This window comes from Podarcis erhardii (genome assembly GCF_964252035.2).
Source record: "Podarcis erhardii genome assembly, chromosome: 7".
Lineage (NCBI taxonomy): Eukaryota > Metazoa > Chordata > Lepidosauria > Squamata > Lacertidae > Podarcis > Podarcis erhardii.
The window spans coordinates 27,210,520-27,229,925 of NC_138511.1; the positions used below are offsets into that span (position 1 = coordinate 27,210,520).

Sequence of the window (19,406 nt, forward strand, 5' to 3'; positions counted from 1 at the left end):
GGACTCCATGACAACTCCCCTGTCCTCAATAATCCCTCAAGCAAGGTGTCAAGACCCTAATCCTGTCAAATCACTCTGCCAAATCTTTCCTCCGGGCAATGCCAGTACATGGACCATTGTCTTCTCATCACCGGTACTCAGGATGTGCTTATCTGCGCATATCTCCAACTCTGCATATTCCCCCCTCCCTCCTCCATATGTTAATCCTGTGTAACCCAACCTCTTCTTAATGTATTCATGATGTAACTGGGATGTATTTTGCACTGTATTCTGGGACATGAAGGGAAGTTTCAAAAGTTCATGTCACGCCTTTCTCGCTGTTCAATCTCGCCTTGAACCTGTTGCGCAATAAACTTGGATCTTCTGCAGCTTGCTCCTGTCTCCGGCTGAGCTCATTTTCCTCCGCAGGGACCCGCGGACTAATCCGACGAGCTGGGTGGCAAAGCAGCCTCACACCCAGATTTTACCGTAACAGTAGCCAAATACTTATTTCAGCTAGCCCCCTGAAATATTGATTGATTGATTGATTGATTGATTGAATTTATATACCACTTTATACCCAGAGGTCTCAGAGTGGTTTACAGAAAAGAAATTTATTTCTACCACTGCCATCCTCTCTCCCTCTCTCTTTGCCACCTCCTTTCTTATTCTGCCTCTTCCTCCCCACTGTCCTGTCTGAGCTGATGGCTAGCAGATGGTTTTTGAAATTAGGCCTAAGGCTATGAAAGCTGCCCATTCCTGGTTTGAAAGGAATGTGCCTTGAGGATTTCATGTACCCTGACTAAAGGGCAAGCAACAAATGTTTGAATCCTGGAAAATTTGAGGTTTTATGTGGTTCCCATGTCCAGAATTATAGAATTGTGGTTTAAACAGTTTACAAAAAAAATATAAAACAAGGAAATCAAGGGGAAATTAACATCAGTACTTTAAAACATACAAAAGTTGAAATAGTAAAACAGATCAAAATGACCTCAAATTCCTAAACAGCTGGGTAGGCATGCCCAAATAAGAATGTTTTTAGCAGGTGAAGAAAAGAGCGCAGTAGGCATGAATTATGGCTGTATGATTACCTTTGTAGGAAGAGAGGTGGAAAAATGTATCCATTGACCATGGTATTGTTACAGGAAAAATCCGAGGGCTCCCTTGGACAAAACAAAGACACCAACCAGGATAACTTGGAGCAAAACAGCAGCCTGTAGGCTTGGTCTTTATTGAACTGTTGCAACAGGGTATTCCCCTCACTTGCAGGAGAGAGGAAAGACCCAGAAGAATAGTGTGCAAGGTCTTATAAAAACTTTTGAAATTCCCCTCCTCTAGATCAAGCCCACCCCCAGAAACATCATGCATACATTACAGAAAGGAGGGGTTGAGGGAGGAGTTGGTGGTAACCTGAGTGTCTTGTCACCTGGCTGGTTCCTCCCTTCCCCCTTCCCCATGAGTCACTTCGAGGAGACAAAGGGGAGTTTGCAGTTTCCTGCCCCCAGAGGGAAGATCTGATCATTGCCCTTTGTTTCAGTCCATGCTGAATCCACTCCCATATGCGAGTTCTTTGTGATCTTGATTGTCTTCTGTCTGGGATCATCAGGGTTGGTATGGACAGAGCTCCTGTGGATGTGCTGAGACAGTGAAGGGATTATGGCTGACCAGGACTAAGCCACCCCCCTTTGTTAGTTCTTGTCATATGGAGTAAAAATAAAAATGGAACAGTGCAAATCTGATGTATGGTTGATTTTCTATGAATTTATAACAGAAATGTGGCGTATGTAGTGTGTGAGTGTGAAGTTTATACAAACAGAATGATTGGGGTGGGGGGGTTCCTGTTACAGTATCCAGTTATAGGTGAGTGGCACTGCTTTGCGGTGGTTCCAAAGATGGTCACTTCCAAAGATGCTTGAGGGGAGGGTGTTCTTTGGCCCCATCAAGCCTTCAGTGTGGGGTTCCTCAGTGTTCAATTTCATCCCCTTTGCTGTTTAACATGGGTTGGCAAACAGGTCCGTGGACGGTCTGGGAATCAGCATGTTTTTACATGAGTAGAATGTGTCCTTTTATTTAAAATGCATCTCTGGGTTATTTGTGGGGCATAGGAATTCGTTCATTCCCCCCCCCCCCGAATATAGTCTGCCCCCCCACAAGGTCTGAGGGACAGTGGACCAGCCCCCTGCTGAAAAAGTTTGCTGATCCCTGGTTTAACACCTACATGAAACTGCTGAATGGGGTTATCTGGCGTTTTAGATTACATTGTCAGCAATTCACTGATAACTCTCAGTTCTGCTTCTTTACATCTGCAGGTGGACCATTGTCTTGCCTCAGTAATGGACTGGATGAGAGCTTATAAACAAGCACAACTGAGGCACTGTTAGTGGGCAGTTCCCTAGACTGGATGGCTGGTAGGTTGCCTCCTCTTGACAGAGTTATGCTGCCTCTCAGTGGTGTGGAGTGCCTTCTATTCCATCACCTTTGGCTGGTAGCCCAGTTTTGGCTCTGTCTGGACAGGTATAGCCTAATCTAGGTTAGATTACTGCGATGTGCTTTACTACCTGTGCAAGTATACTGAAGCACATGAATCTGACCTTGAGAAAGTTTGTAAGTAAACCATTTTTAACTTGCCAAATGTGGTCTTTTCTTATGCTATGGGAAGAGGGGAACTTTGGAAAGGAACTTTTAAAGGGGACATTTTGGAACTCACTTAGAAGGGCATATCTTAAAGCTTTTACTGTACAGCCTACATTACTACACTGATTACTTTGTGACTTTATATCTCTGCTGGGGTTCTCACACCAAAGAGTACTTGCCCCAAACTTGGATCTTGGCATTCAAGAATTCTGGATATACATTTTTTGCACCAACAAACCAAACTAATACCTTTAGAATTTTGTCCCTGTACTGTATTCAGCAGTTCTGGGTCTTAGTCTATAATGAGCTTTCTAAAATAGTAATGGAGCTAATTGCTTATGTGCCTGTCCTGTTTTTATTATCCTTGTTTAATGGACCAAATAAGGAGATTCAGTCTGAACTATGGCTGTTGTTTTTATCAAATGCAGCTCATCAGACTGTATTACAATGATGGAAAGCCTTAGATAATGTGATGTTATGACTAAACAACATTTGATCCATCACTACTTTTGGAAAAATAAAACCCCACCCATAATGTATTGTTATGAGTTTGTGGTTGCTTTTACACCCTAAATTCCTGGGTCTAGTAGGTGTTGGAATTTAGTTAAGGCTTGGGGTATTAAAATCAGGAAATAGCAAGACCCAGGTGGACACCTCCAAATCTTTAATTAAACCAAGTGTTAAAGGCTAATTAAGCTAGGCTAACTTCATGAGGCAATCGTCTGGGGTGATGGGCCATTAAGAAGAATAAAAGATCAAGGGACTCTGTCTGAGATAGCAAATGGGTGAGGGCACTGCCTCCCTCTACTGATAAAGCTGGAGCTTAGAGTAGAGTTGCTGTGATGTAAACTAGAGAGAAAGAGGGAGAGATTAATGTAGGATCTCTGCTTGGATCCTAGGTTGTGCCTATGGAGGAAGCAAGACCCTCTTAGAGTGTTAATGCTGTGAACCCCTCCATCGTAGGCTCAGGTTGTTCATATGTACAGTGGTACCTTGCAAGACGAATGCCTCGTAAGACGAAAAACTCGCAAAACGAAAGAGTTTTTCGTTTTTTGAGTTGCTTCGCAAAACGGATTTCCCTATGGGCTTGCTTCGCAAGACGAAAACGTCTTGCAAGCTTGTTTCCTTTGTCTTGCAAGTTTGTTTCCTTTTTCTTAAAACCGTGCATTCACTTCAAGGAGCAACTCATAGCACGCGGTGTGGTAGCCTTTTTTGAGGTTTTTGAAGACTTTGGTGATTTTTGAAGCTTTTCCAAAGTCCGTGCTTCGCAAGACGAAAAAATTGCAAGACGAAAAAACTCACGGAACGAATTAATTTCGTCTTGCGAGGCACCACTGTATAAATAAACCATGTATCATAACAATACCACACCCTGCTGTGACTCAGTTCCAAGAGGAAACACGGACTCTGGGTAAACTGCCCAGAGCCCCTGTAATCTTGCGCCGCTCAGAGATTGGGGTGGCGTGCAACAGGAGAAACAAGAGGAAGAATGCCTTCACACAGCACAGTCATTATGGAATTCGGTAGCACTGGGTATAGCGATGACCTCCAACTTGGATATTTTTAAACAGTATCTTTATTGCAAGGGCATAGAGAAGCCACAATCGTTCAGCGTGGTATGGTGGAACTTGGTTGTCTATACCTCCAACTCAGATGCTTGGCCTTATATAACAGCAACAGCCAGTGAAATTTGGACGTTATGATGTTTTTTTTCGTTACCGTAGACAATCTTCTGGAATTCTTCACCTGCTTATTAGATCTTTTAATAATATGCGAAAGACTTCAAACCCATCTTTATTGAGAATTTTTTTTGTGTTTGACATAAAAAAGAGGCAAGGGGGGAACCTCTTAAAATTTCTGCCTGATGTGATGATCTGAAAGCCCAGACCTCTTAGGGTAAAGGGAGACCTCAGAAACCCCATTCTCTCCCTATAGCCTTGTCACTTGCTCTGGGTTTTGTTTCGGCCGTGTTTTTGTTTTTTGTTTTTGCCTGTCTGGAAAGATGCTTGTTCTTGGCTCCATCATTGCCAGAATATTTGCTGCATGGTACGAACAACATATGAGGGATTGCTTTGCATTTTTGCCCGCCTCCTTCTCTTTCCCACTCCCCTACCAGCATGCATGGCCTAATTAACTTTTGCTTCTCCAACGCTGCTCACTTTGTGCTGAAATGAACTTAGGGGTCTCGCTGCCTTGTTTTTTTCCAAGGTGACATTGCAGCCTTCGCCATGGCAACCGTGTCGCCGGGCCCGAGAGGGTGCTGAGAGGCGCAAAAGCCACAAGGAGACTGTCAATGGGAAATGGCAGCACTGGAAAGACATAATTGAAGAGCCGCACACAAGAGACCGAGCAAGGAGAGATTGGAGACATGCCTCCCCAGCTCCCCAAAAGTGAAGCAAATTCAATCTTTTGAAACATTAGCTAAACTTAGGCCTGTAACGTTGACAGAGACGAGAGGAGGGAGATGGTGCAATTTGAGTATTAACTTCACATACACATGCAGAGCCAGTAAGCTGACCTCATCGTTTGCTGTACGCATGCCAATGAATCCAGTAAATAAATAAATAAAGTGTTGTATTTTTATTTTATTTAACAGCATTTATAAGTGCTTAATAGATTTTTTTTTAAAAAAACTTTATGTAGCACATGAAACTAGCAGTAAACGACAAAACAGCTTTATGAAATAAAATGGCGCATCCACACCCTACATTGGGGGTAAAGGTAAAGGTAAAGGTACCCCTGCCCGTACGGGCCAGTCGTGTCCGACTCTGGGGTTGCGCGCCCATCTCGCTTAAGAGGCCGGGGGCCAGCGCTGTCCGAAGACACTTCCGGGTCACGTGGCCAGCGTGACAAGCTGCATCTGGCGAGCCAGTGCAGCACATGGAAACGCCGTTTACCTTCCCGCTAGTAAGCGGTCCCTATTTATCTACTTGCACCCAGGGGTGCTTTCGAACTGCTAGGTTGGCAGGCACTGGGACCGAGCAACAGGAGCTCACCCCGCTGCGGGGATTCGAACCGCCGACCATATGATCGGCAAGTCCTAGGCGCTGAGGTTTTACCCACAGCGCCACCCGCGTCCCACATTGGGGGTGGCATCCCCCAAATAATTCCGGGGACTATAGTTTACCTCTCACAGAACTACAATTCTCAGCACCCTTTTAAAAAGTTAGGAAAAAGTTAGAAACAGGCATCTATTAACCATTGCAGAAAGATATATTCTTAACTGCCTGCATTGTTGTCATCAGGCACTCAAAAATTAAAACAGAAGGCTCCTGCTAAATCTCTACTGGCAGAGTATTCCACAGGACTCGGCTGACAACACTAGACACTCTTATTTCTTGTTATCAAGTGAGCTTCGCCAACTGAGGGAATGACCAACAATGCTCCTGCCGATGATCTCAGTGTGGGATATATGGATTCAGGCAGTCCTTGTGGTACCCTGGACCTAAGTTGTTCTGGGCTTTGTAAATTAGCACAAAGTCCCTGGCTCCGTAGTAGATGGGCTGTCAGGGCTGATGCTTAGCTAAGGTGTTGCATGTTCCTAGCCAGATGCCCCCATCAGCAATCTGGCCAGCGCATTCTGCACCAGCTAGAACAAGGACCAGGACCAAGGGCAGGCCCGCGGAGAACGCATTGCAGTAATCCAGCTTCAAGGTTTAAATGTATGGCATGGGTGTGCTCTTTAGGTCATACTCAGTTGAGACAGGGGAGTGTGGCGATTCAGTCCCTTTGCTGCACCAGCTGGCTCAACGCTAGTACTTGCTGGTAGCTGGACTGCCTTAGGGTCTCTCCCTGACCTCTCTCTGCCCCTAAAACCTCATATCGGAGGTATAAGCCAGCTACTCCCTGTAGGTGAGACCTGTGTGATAGCAGAGGCCACCCCTCCCAGCAAGGCAGGCCACCTTGATGCCACTCTCAGGATCCTACCTCACTGTGTCTAAAGGTAGCCCTTGTGTGTGCCTGTTGATCCACACTGTTAAAATAACCCACCTCCACCTTCCAGGACTGCAAAAAAGATATTAAACAAACCCACCCTTTATTTTGATGCAGTCCCTTTCCCTATGCCTTCTGCTCCTTGGGAATCCACAAGAACTGGGGAAATGTATCATATCTGACAAGTTTAATGTAGACGCATGATCTAATTGACTGAGTGAACGCTGGGCTGAGCGCCAGGAATGTCTCCGTCCTGCTTATTATGATGTCTCTGTTTTCCTCTCTGCGTCCTTCAGCTGGTGGTGGGAATGACCCTTTTGCAACTCAGCCTTTCCCAACCCTTTGCTGGGAAAAAGCAGTGGCTAGGAGCCAAAGGCGACACGACAGCTTTCTGTGTCTCAGTAGTGCCAGCCTATATTTGTCTACTCAGGAGTAAGTCCCACTGCTCCCATGTGAAGTGACTTTTTTATTTATTTCAGGGGGCCTTTTAAGCAATTCTTGCTACCCCTGTTTATTGATCTGATGCTTCTCCCTGTTGCTTCCATTTGTTTCAAACACTGTGAGATTTTGATCGATGGATTGTGTAAGCTGCTTTGCAACCATCTGCGGTGAAAAGTGGCCTGTAAATATTGAAAGTAAACAAATAGACGAAATAGAATATTCCAGCTTAAATCATTAGATGACAGGCAGTGCAGCAGAGGGACTAAATCGCCATGCTCCTCTGTCCCAACTAAGTATGACCTAAAGAGCATACTCATGCCATACATTTAAACCTTGAAGCTGGATTACTGCAATGCGTTCTCCGTGGGGCTGCCCTTGGTCCTGGTCCTCGCTCCAGCTGGTGCAGAATGCAGTGGCCAGACTGTTGATGGGGGCATCTGGCTGAGAACATGCAACACCTTAGTTAAAGCATCAGCCCTGCCGGCCCATCTACTACAGAGCCAGGTTCAAGGTCCTTGTGCTAATTTACAAAGCCCTGAACAACTTAGGTCCAGGGTACCACAAGGACTGCCTGAACCCATCCTCCCTATGTCTATTCCCCTTAAAATCTGACCCTCCCACCCTCTGCTTTGTACACGATTGGGCAGAAACAGCTGGTTACTTATTTTTATTTATATAGGGGATGGGGACATAGGGAGGTTTTCTGCCTTGCCCTGCACTACAATGGATCCTAGGGCCACTGTTGGTTCCTGGGCAAGTTAATACACCTGCAAGCCCTTCTGACTGCAGGAAAATGCTTCCCTTGAAATCAAACTAAGTAGCCCAAGGAAACAGACTGTGCAGTCATCAGTGCTGGTTAGCTGACAGGAGGCAGCTGAAAGACCTTTGCCCAGCATGTTTTAAAATCAAGCCACATGGGCAAAGGAACATTTCCCCATTGCAGAGCAGACTAGCTTGAATAGAGTAGGGAACATAGGATGATTGACAAGCAGGTGTCCCCATGCACTTGTCTCTGGTAGCTGAAGAGGCAAACTTTTGAAGAAATTCACAGGGGCATATTTTAAAGGTCTAACAGCCTATGTTTTCATGCTCTATTTTGCTGCATATTTTGTGATTTTAAATTTTTGATGGAGTTCTCTTGAGAACTTCTCTCACCAAAGAGTACTTGCTCTGGATCTTGGTATCCAGGGAATTCTCCTTTGATATTTATTTATTTTCCCTTGCCACCAACAGGCAAGGTAAAGCCAACAAGAAGCCCTCCAGATGAACTGTCAATCAGACCCAGCCCACATGGCCAAATGTCAGGGATGGTGAGAACTGAGATTTTAAATGTTCACAGTGTTGTTGGGAAGATCCACATCATGCATCAAAAGTACATTCAGTGTTCGTTTAAAGCACATAATTTCCCCCAAATAATCCTGGGAACTATAGTTCGTTACAGGTGCAGGGAATTGTAGCTGTGTGAAACACACACGTTCTTCAGATTTCAGCTTTACAGTTAATAACTGTAAAGTCTGTTCAACCAAACAACTACAGTGGTACCTTGCAAGACGAATGCCTCGTAAGACGAAAAACTCGCAAAACGAAAGAGTTTTTCGTTTTTTGAGTTGCTTCGCAAAACGGATTTCCCTATGGGCTTGCTTCGCAAGACGAAAACGTCTTGCAAGCTTGTTTCCTTTGTCTTGCAAGTTTGTTTCCTTTTTCTTAAAACCGTGCATTCACTTCAAGGAGCAACTCATAGCACGCGGTGTGGTAGCCTTTTTTGAGGTTTTTGAAGACTTTGGTGATTTTTGAAGCTTTTCCAAAGTCCGTGCTTCGCAAGACGAAAAAATTGCAAGACGAAAAAACTCACGGAACGAATTAATTTCGTCTTGCGAGGCACCACTGTATTATTATCATCACTAATATTTTACAACCCAAAGTGGACACTGATGTACCATGCGCAATATCAAAATAATCAACAAATGAGCAATACGCAGCTTAACAACATATTTCACTTTATTACAGAATAGGTACCAGAATTGGCCAAATTGGGAATCATTCTGACAAGTAACACTGAAGAGGGAAACTTATCTAAGGAAGAACCAAGAACAAAGAGATTGCCAAGTATTTTTTTCATATGAACGCATACTACTTGGAGACATGGGTTTCTATCTAACTGCTATCCCCCGAATAGACCTGTTAAAATTTATGGAACTAAGTCATGTTCATTAACTTCAGTAGGTCTACTCTGAGTAGGACTAGCATTGCCAGCAACCCATGGTGTTCTGAAGGACCGCTTTGTATGAATAATGAAACCTCACCAGGTTCCCAGTCTGCCCTGCTCCTTGTACCTCTATGTGATGAATTATTTTTTCTGAGATGGCTATTAATAAAACCCTTTTGATATCAGCTGTCTATGATAAGTTCACTTGCAGCCTTCTAGTCCTATGCGATTACCAGCCTGAGGACCACCAGCAAAATAATTACTACTTGGGGTAGATGTTTCAGTCTTTATTAAAAAAAAGACAATGGAAAATGCCAGCAAGGCTAAACTTTTCCTCTGCAGCAACACTTACATACAGAGCCCATTCCAGAGAGAAGGGCTGCGTATGCATTATACCTTGAAAGCACATTTGAAGCGCACAGCCTCCCGAAGAATTCTGGGCACTGTTGTTTGTTAAAGGTTTCTGGGAATTGTAACTGTGAGGGGTAAACTACAGGGCCCATAATTCTTTAAGGCAAAGAATGTGCTCTGAATGTGCTTTGAAGGTACAGGGTGTACCGAGCCTGCAAAGCTTGTGCATATATTGTGACCTAATAATAATAATAATAATAATAATAATAATAATAATAATAATTTATACCCCTCCCTCCCTGGCCAGAGCCGGGCTCAGGGCAGCTAACAACAGTAAAATTACAGTAAAAACATAATAGGGAAGGGAAAAAACAATTTAAAATACAGGTTAAAATGCAGTTTAAAATGCAGCCTCATCAAAACCATAAGGGGAGGGAAACATAAGGGTCAGACTGAGTCCAAACCAAAGGCCAGGCAGAACAGCTCTGTCTTGCAGGCCCTGTGGAAAGTTGTCAAGTCCCTCAGGGCCCTAGTCTCTTGTGACAGAGTGTTCCACCAAGTCGGGGCCAAAGCCCGTGGTTGCGACCAATCTAACAACCTTGTGACCTGGGACCTCCAAAATGTTGTCACTTGTGGACCTTAAGGTCCTCCGTGGGGCCTACCAGGAGAGGCGGTCCCATAGGTACGTGGGTCCTAGGCCACAAAAGAAATCCCATTCTCAGGCTGCGTACTTTGAATCTCAACCAGATGAAGAAGACCTCTGAAAGTGCCTTCCCCAGATCTTCCCATCCCACCCTGACACAAAATCCCTGCATCTGGTGCTGCTCATTGACCTGTTTGTCCTCTTCTCTATGTGAGCTAAGCACTCCCATCTGTAGCGCACTAGAACATTTTACACTTGGGTCCTTTTAAAAAGTGGATCACACAAGCAAGTGCTGCTGTCTGGGTAGGTCTTGGGGGGGGGAGCAGTCCATTACCACCCCCTACCCCCACTGCAATGCAACAGGGCTAGCTTTTCACATTTTGAAAGCAAGGCTGAAATCCTGCACACATTAACATGGGGGCCAAGTCCCCTTTCACTCAGCAGAACTTACTTCTGTGTAGATGTGCCAAAGATCATTCCCATCCAACAGTGCAAGCCTAGCCACATCTACTCAGAGGTCAGTCCTATTGAATTCAATGGGGCTTACTCTCAAGTAGGATTGCGGCCAAAGTGAGATGTAGAGCATTGGACTGGGATGTGAGACCCAGGTTCAAATCTGCACACAGCCTCAAAAGTGTCTGGCGACCCCTGTTTCTCACCCTAACCCACCTCACAGGGTTGTTGTGAGAATAAAATGGGGAGGGGGAGAACCATGTATGCCACACCATATGAAGGACCTCATAAATACAGAATCCAGCTGCACCACTCAGAGAGTCTGTCCACTCAGGATGCTCAGGATGGTAAAGGTAAAGGGACCCCTGACCATTAGGTCCAGTCGTGGCCGACTCTGGGGTTGCAGCGCTCATCTCGCTTTACTGGCCGAGGGAGCCGGTGTACAGCTTCCGGGTCATGTGGCCAGCATGACTAAGCCACTTCTGGCGAACCAGAGCAGCGCATGGAAACGCCGTTTACCTTCCCACCAGAGCGGTACCTATTTATCTACTTGCACTTTGACATGCTTTTGAACTGCTAGGTTGGCAGGAGCAGGGACCGAGCAACGGGAGCTCACCCCATCGCGGGGATTCGAACCGTCAACCTTCTGATCGGCAAGTCCTAGGCTCTGTGGTTTAACCCACAGCGCTACCCGCGTCCGTAAAGTTACCTAACCCCCTTTTAAATCCACCCAAGCTGGTGATTATCACTGCTGTTTGGAACAAATTGCACAGCTTAACTCTGTGAGATCCTGAATTTTCCATTGTTCAGCTCCGTTGGTTCTTCCTCCCCCCAAGTTCTAGTAATAGGAGATGTGGAGAGGTAACCCCCCCCCCCCAACACACACACAATTCTCTGGAAAGTCTACTAGAATCACTTCTACTTGTTCCTTGCAACTGCTGAGTAACGCAGACGATCCTAGATCAAACTGGGGGGAAATGATCCCAGTAATATCAAATAATAACGAATCGCTAATAATAAGGATGCAAGTGCTATTGTCGTAGGATAGATGGCCACCACTCTGGAAACCCTATTCTGGCGTGCAATCCTGGTCCAGGGTGCTCTCCTGCGTGCTGACGCCCCGAAAATACCCCCTGCCAGATGGCAAACTGCTCCAGCCCAGCCGGATCGGCAGGGCAGCTGCAGTTCTCGCGTTTGAGGCAGTTCTGCCTTGCCTCCACCCAGCTGGGATGGAGAGAGAGACCGGTCCAAGGCTTCGGCTGCCGCGGAGCTGGTGCTCCTAGTGCCCTTTCCAGGATGCTGAGCGCCTGTTGAATCCCACAGGTTGCTGAGCATCCCTCCTTCCCCTCCCTCCCTCCCTGATTCCTTATCTCATGTCTCCTCTCTCTGTGTGGCTTTCTCTCACGCACTGTCTCTCTCACACACAGAGCACAGAAGCGGGAAAAGGTTTCCTGTCGGCTTGCCGTCGCCTAGACCGATCCAGCCCGTTCTGGACCACTGAGCCCAGCAAGCGGAGCGAGCGAGCGCTCAGGAAGCTGCAAAGTTGATCCGGCATCTCTCCCCTCGACACCTCCCCGTTTCCCGGCTCATCTCTCCTTCCAGACAAGGTAGGAAAGACGGGGGAAGCAAAGCAGCGACTTTCTCTTCTTGATCTCTCCTTTTTTTCCTTTTCTTTTTGGAGGGCGGGGGGGGGGGGGCGAGGGGTGTTACAGATTGGCCTCTGCTGCGGTGCCAGGGTCTGCGTCGCTTCTGCGTGCCTGTCTGTTGACTGCACTTTTCTTCCCATAGCGCCGTATTCCATGTCTAGTTAGTTGTGTATGTGTAGCTGGGCACTTCACCTTCGCTGTCTGAACATTTCTACAGGCTCTAGTAGCTCCCACTTAGAGAGAGAGAGAGAGAGAGAGAGAGAGAGAGAGAGAGAGAGAGAGAGAGATTCTGCTTTCCAAACCATCATTTTCCACCAGTCTCTTAAGGGATGTTGTTGGCAAAGGGGAGGCAGAGTTGGGTGGAATTGGGTGGCAAAAGGCTGGGGCAGCACAGAATCCCCTTTGCTGGCTGAAAAGTGTGTGTGTGTGTGTGTGTGTGTGTGTGTGTGTGTAACACAGCACCAGAGCTCCAGTTTCGAAAAAACAAGCCTTCCAAGGTGCCATTGAAGGTGCTGGATCCATCGAACCTCTACATTCAGACTTGTTTTGATGGTCGGTGTCTCTCTGGAGGATATAGGAATAAAGAGTTCCATGAGAAAATCACAGGCTCCCTCAAGCTGCCTGAATATCATCTCTAGATCAGACCTCTTCAACACGATCCATATAGTCTGCAGAAGCTTTCATCTCTTTCATTAATTACCCCCTCTATGGCTGCTAAGCTGCTAGATCATATGAAACATCATGAACTGTAATCCTCCCTTCTCTCCTCCCTCCCCTCTTTTCTTCTTCCCCACCATTGCTTCTGCCCTCTCTTCCCCTCTTGTTACATGCAGATTGTAAGCTGTGCAGGGCAGGGACCTGGTCTTATGTAGCTCTGGAAAGTTCCATGCACTTTGACTGCACTGTATCAGCACATTGTTATTTGTTAAAATAATCTTAAACCTTTGGTGAGCTATGATTTTTGCAGTGCTTTCAAAATGGTTTCATCTCGCAGCGGAGGACTAGGGCTGAGAGTCAAGTGCTTTGCCCACCCCCAAAGTCTTTCCCCCACAAGCGCATGATGTTTTGGACCAGCTAGTAGTGACAGAAGAGTGTTTTGGGCACATGTTTTGAAGCATAGCTTTAGTTTGTCGAATCACCTTTGCATTTCACCCAGGGGGGCTCAGGCACTGCATAATAAATACCGGTAGGTTCTGGAGCTAATTGCCACTTGATTCAGATTAAGTCTCACTCTCAAACAGGATTGACTGCATTTCCCCCCCCCCCTTTTTTTTTCATTTTTTGAAATCGCAAGGTTACTATTAGACTCTATTGGAGCTACTGCGTCTACCCACCCATTCCATTGTTGTGGAGAAATCAACACCATGACAGCTTAAATACATGATCTCAACTCTAGTGTGTGATACTCAGACTTGGTACAGTCCCTCCTGGGCTAGCAGAGTGTGTGAAATCTCAAGTTTTGAATGTGCCATTGCTAAACTTTGGAGCTCTGCTTCACTCCCTGCACTTTTGAGAATTCGCCAGGGGTATTCAGTAGAAATCTCATGTCCTCACATCTTCCAAAGGACCTTGGAATTTACTATTTCACCACTTCCAAAAACTTGAGGAAATTAACTGGAAATATTATATTCTAGCAACAAGTAAACATAACATTCATCTGGTGTGGTTGAGAGACTAATCACTCTAATGGCCTTGTGTAATTTGAGGTAGGTCAATATAAAACAAATTCCTTCCAGTAGCACCTTAAAGACCAACTAAGTCAGTTCTTGGTATGAGCTTTCGTGTGCATGCACACTTCTTCAGATACCTGAAGGTATCTGAAGGTATCTGAAGAAGTGTGCATGCACACGAAAGCTCATACCAAGAACTGACTTAGTTGGTCTTTAAGGTGCTACTGGAAGGAATTTGTTTTGTTTTGACTATGGCAGACCAACACGGCTACCTATCTGTAGTAGGTCAATATAGTTATCCCCATACTGCAGATGGGAAGACTGAGGCCAAGCGAATAGGCAGTTACTTAAGGGTACCTCTTGAGTTTGTGGCAGAGGGCAGATCTGAACTGAGGACATCCTGGTTCACAGCTGAGTTTTGGACAGAGAGATCCTGTAGTCCTCATACTGGCCAGCTGCATATTCCTGCATCGCAGGGTGCTAGATGATCCTCAGGGTCCCTTCCAACTCAACAATTCTATGATTCTATGATTCCTGACATGTTGGAGGGCCACTTATGCTCATACTGGTGAAAGAGCACAGGAGGCCTTCTGCTCTGTTTAGACTCGAGTCTCCCATGGTGATGATTTGATGGTTGCAGTAGGGAGTATTGGGTCTTCTCTTCCCTGCCTAATTAGGTTTCCTCTCTTCCCCCTACCCCATAAGTGTGCCATTGTAGAGATTGGGAGATGGAAGGTACAAAGACCACATTCACACCACAAATTTAAAGCATTCTACCACATTAAGCAGCCAAGGCTTCCCCTCAAAAAGCTGGGAAGTGCAGTTTGCTGAGGGAGCTGAGAGTTGTTTGGAGACCCCTTTCCCCCCTCCCAGTGCTGCAATTCCCAGAGTCCTCTGTGAAGAGGGATTGATTGTTAAACCGCTCTGAAAACTGTAGCTGTATGAGGAGAATAGGGGTCTCTGTGCACCCGTAACAAACCAGAGCTCCCAGAATTCCTTGGGAGAAGAAGACATGACGGTCAAAAGTGGTATTATAGTGTTTTAAATATGTGGCGTGAATATGGCCAAAGTCCAGAAGAAACCAACGATATTTTCAGTCCATGATTCTGAAGCAAAGTCCTTTCTAACAGCATTAAATCCACTGGACAGAAATATATATATATATATTCTGGGCACTAACTTCATTGGTATCCTAGACTTGCCCAGCAATAAGGCTGAGAAGGTAAAAGTGATGCCGCCACAGAAATTGGAGCAGCTATGACAGCCACGCCCCCAGCATGAACAGAAACACCACTGGTTTCCCACCAATCACAGGCTGATGATGCAGCCACATCTGTATGCCAGCCAGTCCACTTACTAAAGTAGGGAGACACTAGGGGTGGACAAATATATCAATTTTGGCTTTCCCTCTGTCAGTTTCGGTTTTCCAGTCTCAAAATCACTTAAAGTTTCTGCAGGAATTTGCGATCTTTTTAAAAAAACAAAATCGTGAAAATTTATCACAATTTTCGTGCAAATTTGCATGTTTTTGCAAGCTATTTGCCTAATGAAATGCTTCTTTGTGTGATGAACATTTCCCACAGGGTGTGCATATTTGTACACACTGGTTGGTTGGGAAACTGCACCCCCAAAACCAGTGGCACGCAAATTTTGAAGGATCATTTTATGTTGGTTTTGATATTGCAAGGTAAGAGGAGGACTGGATCTGGTCAGTGGGCAAGATTCTTATTTCAGCACACACACACACACACACACACACACACACACGACAGAGTGAGTCAGCAGTAATTCACACTGTGCAAAGCTGGAGTTAACCCTTTACAGTATTAGCGAAAACATAACCTTCACAGATTTGGCTGAGTAACAATGAGCAGGGAAGGAGGTGCCAAGTGCAGCATGGGCCCATCTCTATGCCAGGAATGGCTTCACCTGTTGTATAGCTGTCCGTCATGGGGCTTACTGGAGCTTGGCTGGAACCAGTAGGTTTGGAACTCCATGAAGGGTTAGCTGCTGATCACATGGTGGGGCTCCGCAAAAGTGGATACCTGAAGCATCCTGTGAACTGTACCTGTTGGAGAGCTGTCTGAAGTTGATGATGGCCTTTGCCTAGCAGTCCATCACTAAATATTCCACATACGAAACAATATTAAAAATACAATCTATAATAATCTTAGAAAGCGAACGGAAAAGAAGAGAAGAGAACTAAATATCCATTCTTACAACAGAGCAGTTTACAGTATGGATTTAAAACACAGTTTTGAAGTGTGGGTGAATAAAAAGTTTTTCACCTGACACAGAGGAGAGCCTCTCTGGGAATGCTCTTTAAGAGCCGTGGTGCCACTGCCAAATAGGGGTGGGAATCTGGAAGTGCAGGAGCTCATCATGAGACCCCCCCCCCCCGCCCAGAGCCACACAACCAAGGAGCAGCCAAAAGGAAGTTTAAAACTAACTCCTCTCATGCAATGTCTTACTTGCCTTTTCTGTAACCTTCCCAAATGCAGCAACCTTTTCTCACATTTTGGTTGCCCTTTTCTGAACCTTTTCCAACTCTGCAATATCCTTTTCGTGGTGAGTCAATCACAACTACAGTGGTACCAGTGGCGTAGCGTGGGGGGTGCAGGGGGGCCGGCCACACCGGGTGCAACATCTGGGGGGGCGCGCTCGCCGCCTCCGGAGTCGCCGAAGAGCCTCTGGCACAGGCTGTAGCAGAGCCCCATGTCTCGCGGAACCGACGAGCTGTGCGCGTGTCCGGGCAGAAGGCGTCCGGCAGGCAGCGGCTCTCAGCGCTCGCCACGCGTCAGGGCCGCGGAGGGCGCGCCAGGCAGCCCCACCTCGTAGCCCCGCCGCTGCTGCTGCTGCTGCAGCTGCTGGGCCATGTTGCATTTTCCTCGCCTCTCTGCCCTCCTCCTCCTCCAGGCAAGTGGTGTTGTTTGGGCGGCAGCGCCAGCGGCAACTCGCCTCAGATCACCTGACACGGACCCGCCGCCGCCGCCGTGGCTACCTTACCGTAAATACCCCAGCCCAGGCAGCAGCAAGAAGAAGCTGGCAGCGGCAGCAGGTTAGGGGTTAGGGGCGCAAATTACTTGCCTTGCCCCGGGTGCTGACAACCCACGCTATGCCGCTGAGTGGTACCTCGGGTTAAGTACTTAATTTGTTCCAGAGGTCCGTTCTTAGCCTGAAACTGTTCTTAACCTGAAGCACCACTTTAACTAATGGAGCCTCCTCCTGCTGCTGCACCGCCGGAGCACAATTTCTGTTCACATCCTGAAGCAAAGTTCTTAACCCGAGGTACTACTTCTGGGTTAGCAGAGTCTGTAATCTGAAGCGTATGTAACCTGAGGTACCACTGTATACACAATATTCCAAATGTGGTCGCACCATAGATTTGTATAATAACCGTTCTGATATCTGTAGCTTTATTTTCGATTTCTTTCCCATTGCTCCCTAGCATGGAAGTTGCCCTTTTCTCAGCTGCTGCACACTGTGTTGACACCTTCATCGAGCTATCTAATATGACGCCAAGGTCTACTAGGACTCTTGGTCCGTTACTGCCAATTCAGACCTCTTAAGCATATGTGTGAAATGATGATTATTTTGCCTTAACATGCAGTGGCGGAACAAGCTAATTGGGCGCCTGGTGCGGTGCGTGTACCCTGCGCCCAGGGGCGGTGCCAGCTGCCCATGGGGCCGGGCCACCCGGGACCTGTCTCCTTCCACTCAGCCGCCCTACAGCTGAGGGGGAGGCGGTGGGTGGACCATTTGGGGCAGCGCAGAGCTGCCAGGACAGACGTGTGACTCATGTGCACTACAGGCCCCGTGGTGAGTGCCGCCTGGCATTTTGTCACCCCCATCAGTGGTGACACCCAAGGCGGCCCGTCCCTACCACATCCCCCTTCCTCCACCACTGTTAACATGCATCCCTTTACACGTGTTCACGTTGAATTCCATTTGCCATTTTACTGCTCCTTCACTCAATTTGGAGAGGTCCTTTTTGGATCTCTTCATGATCTTTTTTTTTTTTTGCTTTGATGACCCTGTACAATTTAGTGCCATCGGCAAACTCGGCCAGCTCACTGCTCACTCCTAACTTTAGATTGTCTATGAACAAGTTAGAAAGCACAGGTCTATTCTCTGAGCATAACCCCAAGGCAGGCAAATCTCCTCTGCCTATGGCAGCCCCAGTCTGAGGAGGCCTTTCCCTGCTCCCTTGAGATTCTAGGTTCTGTCACACCTACGCTCCACTGAATCAATTTCCATTAAGACCCTGTTCTTCACATGCAATTATTAGCTGTCATATCAAGACTCCATTGTGTGTGAAACTATATTTAAATGGTGCCTTCACTCCTGGAAAATTGCAGCCGCCTCTTTTTTTTATTCACGAAACAGGTTGAGTGTTCTCCTGCTCAATTCACCCTGTGAAATGGATCCCCGGGATTCTGATCTCCAAGAATCCTTCCTTCATTTTGTGCTCTGACACAGGGTGCATGGACGCACGGTTAACCTATGGAACTCATTCCCACAGGAGGCAGGGATGGCCACCAACTTAGCTGGCTTTAAAAGAGGATCAGACACATTCATGGAACAGAAGGCTATTGAGGCTTCTAGCCACGATAGCTATTCTCTGCCTCCGTGGTTTGAGGCAGCGATGCTTTTGAATCCCAGTTGCCAGAAACCACAGGAGGGGAGAGTGTTCGTGTGATCAGGTCCTGTTTTTGGACTTCCTACGAGGAATCTGTTTGGCCATTGTGAGAACAGGATGCTGGATGAGATGGGCCGCTGGCCTGATCCAGCAGGCTCATTTTATGTTCTTATGAGGCTGGCAAGGAAACTAGAGGCGACACGTTGCTCAGACTGTCAACCCAGCTCTGAAGGAGGGATTTGATCAGGTCTGCTGCCTCTCTATCAGGCTGCAAGCTCAGCTGACCTCCTCAGGACTCCGACACCATTAATTGTTGGGTAGAAGAGAAAGCTTTTTCACATGTGGTGGACATGTGAAAAAATGAGAAAATTTTGGAATATGATTTACAACAAATTGAAAAAACTGTTCAAATATACCTTCCCCAAAAAACCCTGGAAGCCTTTTTGCTGGGGTTGATAGGAGATGAAATAAGAAAAGCAGATCAGAGACTATTTATGTATGCTATGACTGCTGCCAGAATCTTAGTAGCCCAAAAATGGAAGACTCAGGAAATACCAACACTAGTGGAGTGGCAGACAAAAATGGTTGACTATGTAGAATTAGCAAAACTGACCCACAGGATCCATAACCAAGAGGAAACAAAGTTCAAAAACGAATGGAGTAAATTTGTTGAGTATATAGGTAATAACTGTAGAAGTTTAAAGACTGTAGTAGGATTAAAATAAATTTTGTGATGTGTATAGGATGCTATTAAGAATCTGCGGAAAAAGAGAAAATTCAATATGAAAGGCTGTTGAAGGGAGGGAGGGAA

General features: G+C 46.4%; 2 protein-coding genes across 7 annotated transcripts in view; both read left to right on the top strand.

Moving 5' to 3' along the window:
• Positions 1-11,317, top strand: part of LOC309346951 (chymotrypsin-like elastase family member 2A) — a 207,434-nt gene extending 196,117 nt beyond the window's left edge. The window contains exon 9 of the mRNA XM_081871348.1: positions 10,984-11,317. The gene's annotated coding sequence lies outside the window, so the exon portion shown is untranslated. The remainder of the gene's footprint in view (positions 1-10,983) is intronic.
• Positions 11,318-11,578: 261 nt separating this feature from the next.
• VWA5B1 (von Willebrand factor A domain containing 5B1) overlaps positions 11,579-19,406 on the top strand; it is a 67,257-nt gene continuing 59,429 nt past the window's right edge. For 5 of the 6 annotated variants that reach the window (XM_081870792.1, XM_081870795.1, XM_081870793.1 and 2 more), the window contains exon 1: positions 12,022-12,247. The gene's annotated coding sequence lies outside the window, so the exon portion shown is untranslated. Of the gene's footprint in view, positions 11,964-12,021; positions 12,248-19,406 lie in introns of those variants that run through there. The other variant, XM_081870791.1, reaches the window with a different exon arrangement.